Source organism: Arachis ipaensis, chromosome B8, assembly GCF_059453495.1.
Source record: "Arachis ipaensis isolate K30076 ecotype BB chromosome B8, ASM5945349v1, whole genome shotgun sequence".
Lineage (NCBI taxonomy): Eukaryota > Viridiplantae > Streptophyta > Magnoliopsida > Fabales > Fabaceae > Arachis > Arachis ipaensis.
Genome location: NC_142443.1, coordinates 18,421,361 through 18,432,085, shown reverse-complemented (window position 1 = coordinate 18,432,085; position 10,725 = coordinate 18,421,361). Strand labels below are relative to the sequence as shown.

General features: G+C 34.6%; 1 non-coding gene across 1 annotated transcript; it reads left to right on the top strand.

Moving 5' to 3' along the window:
* Positions 1-1,437: 1,437 nt before the first annotated feature.
* Positions 1,438-1,545, top strand: LOC148547349 (small nucleolar RNA R71). The gene has a single exon (XR_015897689.1). It is a non-coding gene; the product is annotated as a small nucleolar RNA R71 (small nucleolar RNA).
* Positions 1,546-10,725: the final 9,180 nt, after the last annotated feature.

Genomic DNA, 10,725 nt, shown 5'->3' with positions numbered 1-10,725 from the left:
ATCAATCACAGCTCTTGCTGTGGCTAGGAAGGGTCTTCCAAGGATAATGGATTTATCCTCATCCTTCCCAGTGTCTATGATTATGAAATCAGCAGGGATGTAAAGGCCTTTAACCTTTACTAACACGTCCTCTACTAGTCCATAAGCCTATTTTCTTGAGTTGTCTGCCATCTCTAATGAGATTCTAGCAGCTTGCACCTCAAAGATCCCAAGTTTCTCCATTACAGAGAGTGGCATTAAGTTTATTCCTGACCCCAGGTCACACAGAGCTTTCTCAAAGGTCATGGTGCCTATGTTACAGGGAATTAGGAATTTACCAGGATCCTGTTTCTTTTGAGGTAATTTCTGCCTATCCAATGCATTCAATTCATTGGTGAGCAAGGGAGGTTTATCTTCCCAAGTCTCATTACCAAATAATTTGGTATTCAGCTTCATGATTGCACCAAGGTACTTAGTAACTTGCTTTTCAGTAACATCCTCATTCTCTTCAGAAGAAGAATACTCATCAGAGCTCATGAAGGGCAGAAGGAGGTTCATTGGAATCTCTATGGTCTCTAGATGAGCCTCAGATTCCTTTGGTTCCTCTAAGAGAAACTCCTTATTGGTCATTGGACGTCCCAGGAGGTCTTCCTTACTGGGATTCACGTCCTCTCCCTCCCCTTTGGGTTCGGCCATTTTGGTTATATCAATGGTCTTGCACTCTCTCTTTGGATTCTCTTCTGTATTGCTTGGGAGAGTACTAGGAGGGATTTCAGTGACTCTTTTACTCAGCTGGCCCACTTGTGCCTCCAAATTTCTAATGGAGGACCTTGTTTCATTCATGAAACTTAGAGTGGCCTTAGATAGATCAGAGACTATATTTGCTAAGCAAGATGAGTTCTGCTCAGAATTCTCTGTCTGTTGTTGAGTGGATGGTGGAAAAGGCTTGCTATTGCTAAACCTGTTTCTTCCACCATTATTAAAGCCTTGTTGAGGCTTTTGTTGATCCTTCCATAAGAAATTTGGATGATTTCTCCATGAGAGATTATAGGTGTTTCCATAGGGTTCCCCCATGTAATTCACCTCTGCTATTGCAGGGTTCTCAGGATCATAAGCTTCTTCTTCAGAAGATGCCTCTTTAGTACTGTTGGATGATTCCTTCAATCCATTCAGACTCTGAGAGATCATATTGACTTGCTGAGTCAATATTTTGTTCTGAGCTAATATGGCATTCAGAGTATCAATTTCAAGAACTCCCTTCCTCTGAGGCGTCCCATTACTCACAGGATTCCTTTCAGAAGTGTACATGAACTGGTTATTTGCAACCATGTCAATGAGTTCTTGAGCTTCTGCAGGCGTTTTCTTTAGGTGAATGGATCCACCTACAGAATGGTCCAATGACATCTTTGATAACTCAGACAGACCATCATAGAATATATCCAGGATGGTCCATTCTGAAAGCATGTCAGAAAGACACCTTTTGGTCAGTTCCTTGTATCTCTCCCAAGCTTCATAGAGGGATTCACCTTCCTTTTGTCTGAAGGTTTGAACATCCACTCTAAGCTTGCTAAGCTTTTGAGGAGGAAAGAACTTGGCTAAGAAAGCCGTGACCAGCTTATCCCAAGAGTTCAGGCTGTCCTTAGGTTGAGAGTCCAACCATACTCTAGCTCTGTCTCTTACAGCAAACGGGAAAAGCATAAGCCTGTAGACCTCGGGATCAACCCCATTGGTCTTAACAGTATCACAGATCTGCAAGAATTCAGTCAAGAACTGAAAAGGATCTTCAAATGGAAGTCCATGAAACTTGCAGTTCTGTTGCATCAGAGAAACTAATTGAGGTTTCAGCTCAAAATTGTTTGCTCCAATGGCAGGGATTGAGATGCTTCTTCCATGTAAATTGGAATTTGGTGCAGTAAAGTCACCAAGCATCTTCCTTGCATTGTTATTATTTTCGGTCATGTTCTCTTCTTTTTCGAAAATTTCTGTCAGATTTTCTCCAGAGAGTTGTGCTTTGGCTTCCCTTAGCTTCCTCTTCAGAGTCCTTTCAGTTTCAGGATCAGTTTCAACAAGAATGTTCTTATCCTTATTCCTGCTCATATGAAAATGAAGAAAACAGAAAAGAAGATATAGAATCCTCTATGTCACAGTATAGAGATTCCTGTATGTGAGTATAAGAATAGAAGAATAGAAGAAGAGAAATTCGAACACTAAGAGGAAGGGAGGGTTCGAATTTTGAGATGAAGAGGAGTGTTAGTAAATAAAATAATTAGAAAGAGATGAGGTGGAGAGAATTTCGAAAATTAAATAAAAAGAAAAGAAAAATATTTTTGTTTTTAATTAAAATTAAAATTAAAATTTGAAAATTAAAAAGAAAAATAAAATTTAAAACAATTAATTAATTAAAAAGGAATTTTGAAAAAGAGGAAGGTGATTTTCAAAAATCAGAGATAGAGAGTTAGTTAGGTAGTTTTGAAAAAGATATGATTGAAACAAAAAGATAGGATTGGTTTGAAAAAGATTTGAAAATTAATTTTGAAAAGACAAGGAGTTAGAAAAGATTTTGAAATTGATTTTGAAAAAGATATGATTGAAACTTAATTTGAAAAAGATTTGAAAAAGAAATTTAAAAAGATTTGATTTTGAAAATTAAAGTTAATTACTTGACTAACAAGAAACTAAAAAGATATGATTTAAAATTTAAAGATTGAATCTTTCTTACTAGGCAAGTAACAAACTTAAAAACTTTTTGAATCAATCACATTAATGGCTAGTATTAATTTCGAAAATATGAAATAAAAATAAGAAAAAGATTTTGAAAATAATTTTTGAAATTTTCGAAAATCATAAAAGAAAAATGAAAAAGATTTGATTTTTGAAAAAGATTTGATTTTTGAAAAAGATTTGAAAAAGATAGAATTTTTAAATTGAAAATTTGATTTGACTCATAAGAAGCAACTAAATTTTTAAAACTTTTGACTAAATCAAATCAAATTTTCGAAAATTATGAGTGAAATAAGGGAAAGATATTTTTTTTATTTTTGAATTTTTAATGTAGAAAAAGAAAAGCATCAAAAAGACTCAATGCATGAAAATTTTGGATTAAAACACATAATGCATGCAAGAACACTATGAATGCCAAGATGAATACCAAGAACACTTTGAATGTCAAGATGAACACCAAGAACTTATTTTTGAAAACTTTTAAGAAAAGAAAACATGCAAGACACCAAACTTAAAAATTTTTAAAGTTGAGACACTAACAAATTAAAAATGCATATGGAAAACAAGAAGAGACACAAAACAAGAAAATATAAAGATCAAACAAAAAGACTTGTCAAGAACAACTTGAAGATCATGAAGAACATATGCATGAGTTTTCGAAAAATGCACAAATTTTAAAAACATGCAATTGACACCAAACTTAAAATTTGACACTAGACTCAAACAAGAAACATAAAATTATTTTTGGTTTTATAATTTTATTAATTTTTTTGGTTTTTTTTTTCGAAAATTATTCTGGGAAAAACGAAAAAGAAGAAATTTTTTTTCGTATTATTTTCGAAAATAAGAAATAAAAAGCTTAAAAATAAAATAAAATAAAGTTACCTAATCTGAGCAACAAGATGAACCGTCAGTTATCCAAACTCGAACAATCCCCGGCAACGGCGCCAAAAACTTGGTGTGCAAAATCGTGATCGTTCCTTCCTTGGTAACGGCGCTAAAAACTGAATACGCACGTTCATGTTCTTAATTCTGTTTCACAACTTCGTACAACTAACCAGCAAGTGCACTGGGTCGTCCAAGTAATAAACCTTACATGAGTAAGGGTCGATCCCACGGAGATTGTCGGCTTGAAGCAAGCTATGGTCACCTTGTAAATCTCAGTCAGGCGAGTTCAATTGGTTATGAATATTCAATAATTAAAATCTAAATAAAACATAAACTAGGATAGAGATACTTATGTAATTCATTGGTGAGAATTTCAGATAAGCATATAGAGATGCTTTCGTTCCTCTGAACCTCTGCTTTCCTGCTGTCTTCATCCAACCATTCCTACTCCTTTCCATGGAAAGCTTTATGTAGGGCATGACCGTTGTCAATGGCTACATCCAATCCTCTCTGTGAAAATGGTCCAATGCGCTGTCACTGCATGGCTAATCATCTGTCGGTTCTCGATCATACTGGAATAGGATTTACTATCCTTTTGCGTCTGTCACTACGGCCAGCACTCGCGAGTTTGAAGCTCGTCACAGCCATCCCTTCCCAGATCCTACTCGGAATACCACAGACAAGGTTTAGACTTTTCGAATCTCAAGAATGGCCATCCATGGGTTCTAACTTATACCACGAAGATTCTAATATCTCGGACTCGGTCCCCTGTATTAGATATCTAAGAGATACTCATTCTAGCTTGTTTGCATGTAGAACGGAAGTGTTTGTCAGGCACGCGTTCATAAGTGAGAATGATGATGAGCATCACATAATCATCACATTCATCATGTTCTTGGGTGCGAATGGATATCTTAGAATAGGACTAAGCTTGAATTGAATAGAAAAATAATAGTACTTTGCATTAATTCATGAGGAACAGCAGAGCTCCACACCTTAATCTATGGTGTGTAGAAACTCTACCGTTGAAAATACATAAGTGATGAAGGTTCAGGCATGGCCGAATGGCCAGCCCCCAAACATGATCTAAAGATGAAACTAAAGATGTAAATACAATAGTAAAACGTTCTATTTATACTAAACTAGTTACTAGGGTTTACAGAAATAAGTAAATGATGCAGAAATCCACTTCCGGGGCCCACTTGGTGTGTGCTTGGACTGAGCATTGAGCTTTACACGTGTAGAGGCTTCTCTTGGAGTTGAACGCCAGTTTGTAACCTGTTTCTGGCGTTTAACTCCACTTTGCAACCTGTTTCTGGCGTTTAACTCCAGAATGCAGCATGGAACTGGCGTTGAACGCCAGTTTGCATCGTCTAAACTCGGGCAAAGTTTGGACTATTATATATTGTTGGAAAGCCCTGGATGTATACTTTCCAACGCAATTGTGAGCGCGCCATTTGGAGTTCTGTAGCTCCAGAAAATCCACTTTGAGTGCAGGGAGGTCAGAATCCAACAACATCTGCAGTCCTTCTTCAACCTCTGAATCTGATTTTTGCTCAAGTCCCTCAATTTCAGCCAGAAAATATCTGAAATCACAGAAAAATACACAAACTCATAGTAAAGTCCAGAACACTACAAGAAAAATACCCATTCAGCCACACTTTTTTTAAGCTACATTTGAAAAGCGTAGCCTATTCATAGAATAGGCTACGCTTTTCTCCGTGTTGCCTTTTTATAAGAGAAAAGGATACACAAATGCGGCATCATTTAAAAAGTGTAGCCTTAGGTATTATAGAAATCACTTATAAAGCGTAGCTGTAGGTTAATATCTATAGGTTCACTTTTCATATCAAAGGAGACGCTTTTAAAGGGTAGCCTATTTTTTAAGTTTTGGGTGCACTTAAAAAGTGATGCCTAATGTATCCAAAGTAAAATTCTTACCACTTGGTAACTTTTTTTCCTCTTTAACGCGACAGGAAACCTATACTTAGTGAAAATTTTTTCAATTCCCTCCTAGGTCATCACTCCCCTCCAAAGCCCCTTCATCCTTGCAATACTGACCACCACTGAAAACCCTCTCACCACACTCACCATCGCCACTGAAAACCCTCTCACCACACTCACCATCGCCACTGACCACCACCATCGCCACTGACCACCCTCTCCCTGCACCATCGCGAAGAAACCCTCTCACTGCACCATCGCGAAGAAACCCGTACTCATCACCACTCACTACAAGAAAGTCACTCCTGTTCGCCCTCACCATCGTCATCTCTGCGCTTCTCACCTTCGCCAACCCTGTCGCGCACAACCCTCACCGTCGCCACCACTCACTCATCTTCATCACTCACGACTCACCACGCCATCAGTCATCGTCATTGTTGCTTCTCTTTGCTGCGCGCTCACATTAGGAAGACTCTGCCTCAACTGAAAGCCTCTCATCAGTCGCTCACCATCGTCAAGAAGGTATGTATTCACCTTCATTTTGTTTCTAAAATCTGAGAGGGTAGGATTCCGATTTTAGGGTTACAATTTGGGGGTTTGGTACAAAATCCTGTGAACTCGTGAATTGATGAACATGCATGCTAATGTTGCGGTGCAGTAGAACTAGTGAATTTGGGGGTTTCAGTCTGTTAGTGTTGCACTGCAGGTTTACTATGACTTGTGGCTAAAAATTTATGGTTTGTCTGCTCCTGAAGGTCCACTTACGAAGATTTGCTTCTGTATGATTTTTGGTGCACGCAAAATAATTGGAGCTGTTAACATTTATTGTCTAAGTTGAAGTTGCTAAAACAAAGATTGAACTGGATGTGCAGAGTGCCCATAGGAGAAGCTGTGTTATTATATTTTTTGCTTTTATGCACAAACCATTCTTCTGTTAAAATTGTCTTGCCTACTAGTAAATTATGAAAACCAAGTAGGAAGATTGTTTGAGATGATTACTCTTTTTATATAAAAAACAAAAATATTTTAAAGGATTCTGAAATAAGTATTCTCATAAAATCTTCTAAAGAAACAAATTCTTGTAAAGAGACAGGGTATGGACTTCCATTTTTAACAAATAAAATAAACCTTGAACTGTGAAACGCTAAATCAACAGAAATCAAACTTTCCAATGCAGAAGATTATTGTTTTCATTGTTTTATCTTTGGAATTTTTGTTACTTGCAGGTTTTGACAGAGAGTATTGATCGTGTCTTAGAGTTTGTTAAATGAAGTAAGGCAATCAACCTCACTGTTGCATTGGAGACAGCTACAGCCTTGCAGGTATGTGTGTTTTGTCTCTTTCTTCTAATCATAATAGAAATTTGATTTAAAAGAAGACCAGAACATTGTGTTTGTTCCTGATTTTGCGTATATTTGTTTTGTCTTTCAATTACACTTAGTAAAAATGAAGTCTTATATCAGTTAAAGCAGAGATCCCTTCTGTTATATTACCAAAAATTTTATTACAAGAAAGATCTAATTATTTCAGATGAATCATTTCAAATATTATTACAAGAAAGATCCATTCAAAACTGTTGTAAGATAGGTTTGAGACATTATTATGTTGGTTACTCCACAGTTCACTAATTGAAAGCATAGCATGGGCTTCTTGGTCTAAGGCTTCTTGTAAATTATAACTGAATGTTAAATTTCTTTAAACTATGGCTAATAACCTTAGTTGAAAAGTACCTCTCCCAGGTAATAGAAACAGTAAAGGTTCTTGGTTTTTGGTTTCCTGATTCTGATCTTGTGATAATAGAGTGTGAATTAGAAGTTGTATGAGGAATAGGAGGTAAGCAGATCTCAATACACTAATAGTTATCTGAGTTTGAGCCTAGTCAAGTGCTGTTAACTTATTCAATCTTATGCTAACTTTCTTCCCTGATTGAAAATATAGGAACTTAAGTCTATAGATGCTGTTTCCTTTGTGGCAATACTTTGTCCTTTTCTTTTACCATGTCAATCATTAGCTATAGTTTTGCAGGCTTGTGTTTACTAGGTTAATCCCTGTATCGATAAATAACTTATTATCCTAGATTAAGTTTATTTAATTTTACATTTTTGATATATATGCATGCACACTGAACATCTTGTGGTTAATATATGTATGTACAGATGTATATTAATTGCTCCCTCAATAGTATACTTAACCCCTAGCTCTCTAGGTCATGTGATTGAGAATATGGGACCAGAAATCTGCTCCTCTGTAAATAACAGAGGGAATGATTCTGGAAACATTGATATTTTAATATGATTTTGTTTTCCATTTGATACTACCAAAATACTAGTAAAAATTGCATGCCTACATATTCTTCCATGATAGCGAGATAACTACTCTGATGGTAACTATATATTAATTCTCCGCGTAATATTCCTTTTTTCTTTGGTATATATAGTCAGATTTTATCCACCCAACACTAATATTTAAACATACTCAAGTTAAGTTAGTGAGATTTATGAATAGAAATTCTGTAAATAAGATGAAAGATTAAAAATATGATCCTTTCAAAATTGAGATATAAATAAGAGTACTGATAGTATAGTTTATGACATAAAAGGGAGTAATATGTAGAGAGAACACTTAAATGCTGGCAACTATATAATGATGGGAGATAGGTATTGATCTCTGCTGCTTTTGACTTGGATGTGGTTGGTCAACTTGTACTGTGTGTATGTATGTATAGGGTGCATGGTGCCTTCATCAATCATCATCATATATATCAACCGAGATCCAATTAATTTGTCTCAGATATGATATATTATCTACAATTCTACCTACATACATTCACACATCAAATTAATTTCACTAAACTATAACCTTTTTCTATATATATATATATATATATATATATATATATATATATATATATATATATATATATATATATATATATAAAAAGTAATAAAAGTAATTTAAAATGGTTTTTGGAAATTAGGAATTTACTCAAATAAATAAATGCATGTTGTGGGCTGTTGGTGAGAGATAGAATATAAATTGTGTGTAGGAATTTACTCAAATGATCTTTTCTGATTTAAATGCAGTTACCATCTAATTCCCATTGTGTTTTCTCAAGCAAAGGGAGTTGCTGTGTAGGATCCAGAGGAAAACAAATATCTTGATTTCTTATCTGCTTATTCTGCTGTTAATCAGGTAACATGCTTGTAGATCTCAAATTTTATTTTTCTTATAGAAGCGAATGATTGAACTTAGCCGATAAGAACATACATGTACATGGTATATATACGACACCTGAAGGGTTGTTGGAAGAAAAATTCCACCTCTTGAATAAAGGAATGAAACTGTGACTTAGTCGTGTGTGGAATTTAAATACCATTTTATCCGAATGCTTGCACCCATTTGATGTAAACTTCTGAAAAATAATATACTACAATATAAGGCAGTTGAATTTAATTAATATTTAATTTCCAACAGAAAACTTAATTTTGTGTTCAATTTAATTAAATATTATATGTTGGAGACCAACAGCGACCAAGCATATAACCACGTTGGAGGGGCTGTTTTATGATATGTTTGTCAAAGTACCACGGAGTTGCTTTGGTTTTATATTTTTCTTACAATTTAAAAGAAATATTTTCTATAGAACTAAGGAGAATGATTAATAAATGTACTGATGCATCCACAGTTGATTTTGTACCTCTGGAGCTTGTACTTGTTCTCCAGATTATCGATCGTGTTCTTGTACTGCTGTCATGTAGGGCATTCCGTTAATTATTTAACTTTGATCTCACGGCGGGACTGCATTAAAGCTAAATGAAACTTTTTTAGATTTAAATAGGACACTTTAAACCTTAAGGACCAAAACAGGATTACACCCAAACGTAATAGACCAATTTAGTACTTTACCCTATAATAAAAGAAACATAAAAAATCATTATAAAAAAAATTCAAAACCTAAAAAAAAGAAACATTCGAAACGTAACAAAAGGAAATATCTAAAATTATTGTACAAGAACTTCTAAAGGAGATCCAAAGAAGAAGAAGAAGAAAAGCCGTAGAGAGGAGAGAGGCGGAAGAAGAACTGTAGAGAGATAGGCGGTGCGAAAGGAAGGGCGGTGTAGAGGGAGAGACATGGAGGGAGAGGTGGAAAAAGAATCGTGGAGAAAAAGGTGGCACAGAGGGAGAGGCAGCTTGGAGGGAAAGACATGGAGGGAGGGAGAGACGCGGAGGGAAAGACATAGAGGGAGAGTCATGGAGGAAAAGAAGTTGTAACACGGAGGGAGAGAGAGGCAGCACTAAGGGAGATGCGTGGAGGAGGAGGTGACGTTAAGGGAGAGACATAGAGGAAAAGAATAAGAAGAAGAGATGCGGGGAGAGAGAAGAATAAAGATGAAGAGATGGGAGGACGCATGTTTTTTTAGCGTAAAACTAGATTTTGAAATTTTAAAATAAAAAATTTTTGAAGGTTGACTGCTTGGATCCTAAATTTTCTCTTTTTCCTTTCATGAGACTCATAAACAAAATACGTATGTGTATATTTATATCGTTTTTATTATAAACAAAATGCATAATTTACGGTAAAAATATAAATATTCTTTCATTTATATTTATTAGTAATTATTACACTATTGTATTTAGAGTTAATTACTAAATTAGTATCCACAAGATTTATGCGCTAATAATTAAAAAGGATACTGAGGCTTAATTTGGTAAAACTTTTTAATAAGGTGTTTGTGTTTTTCAAAAGAATAAGTTCCTCATTTTGCGTTTGATAAATTTTAAAAAAAAAACTATCTATTTATGCTTACAGTTTTTAAAAGATGAGATCGCTTTTGAAAACACTTGAAATAGAACTTTTTAAAGATGATTTGTACTTATTAAAATTATAAAGTATAATATAATCTTATATATTAATTGATATCAAATTTTATTCTTATATTAATGTTTATTATAATATTTTTAAATTTTAAAAATTATTTTGTTAAATTAATTTTTATAAACTACTTTTAAAAAGTAAATCAAACCAAACTTAAAAGATATATTAACAACAAAATAGTCTCTAACAAATTTTAAAATTTAATAAAAGCAACCAGACAACAATTTTTCGTTTTCAAAAACAAAAAATACTAAAGTGACTAAGAAACTAGATAACGTGGCAAACTGTGCTGAAGGTCATAATTACATGGTATTTTA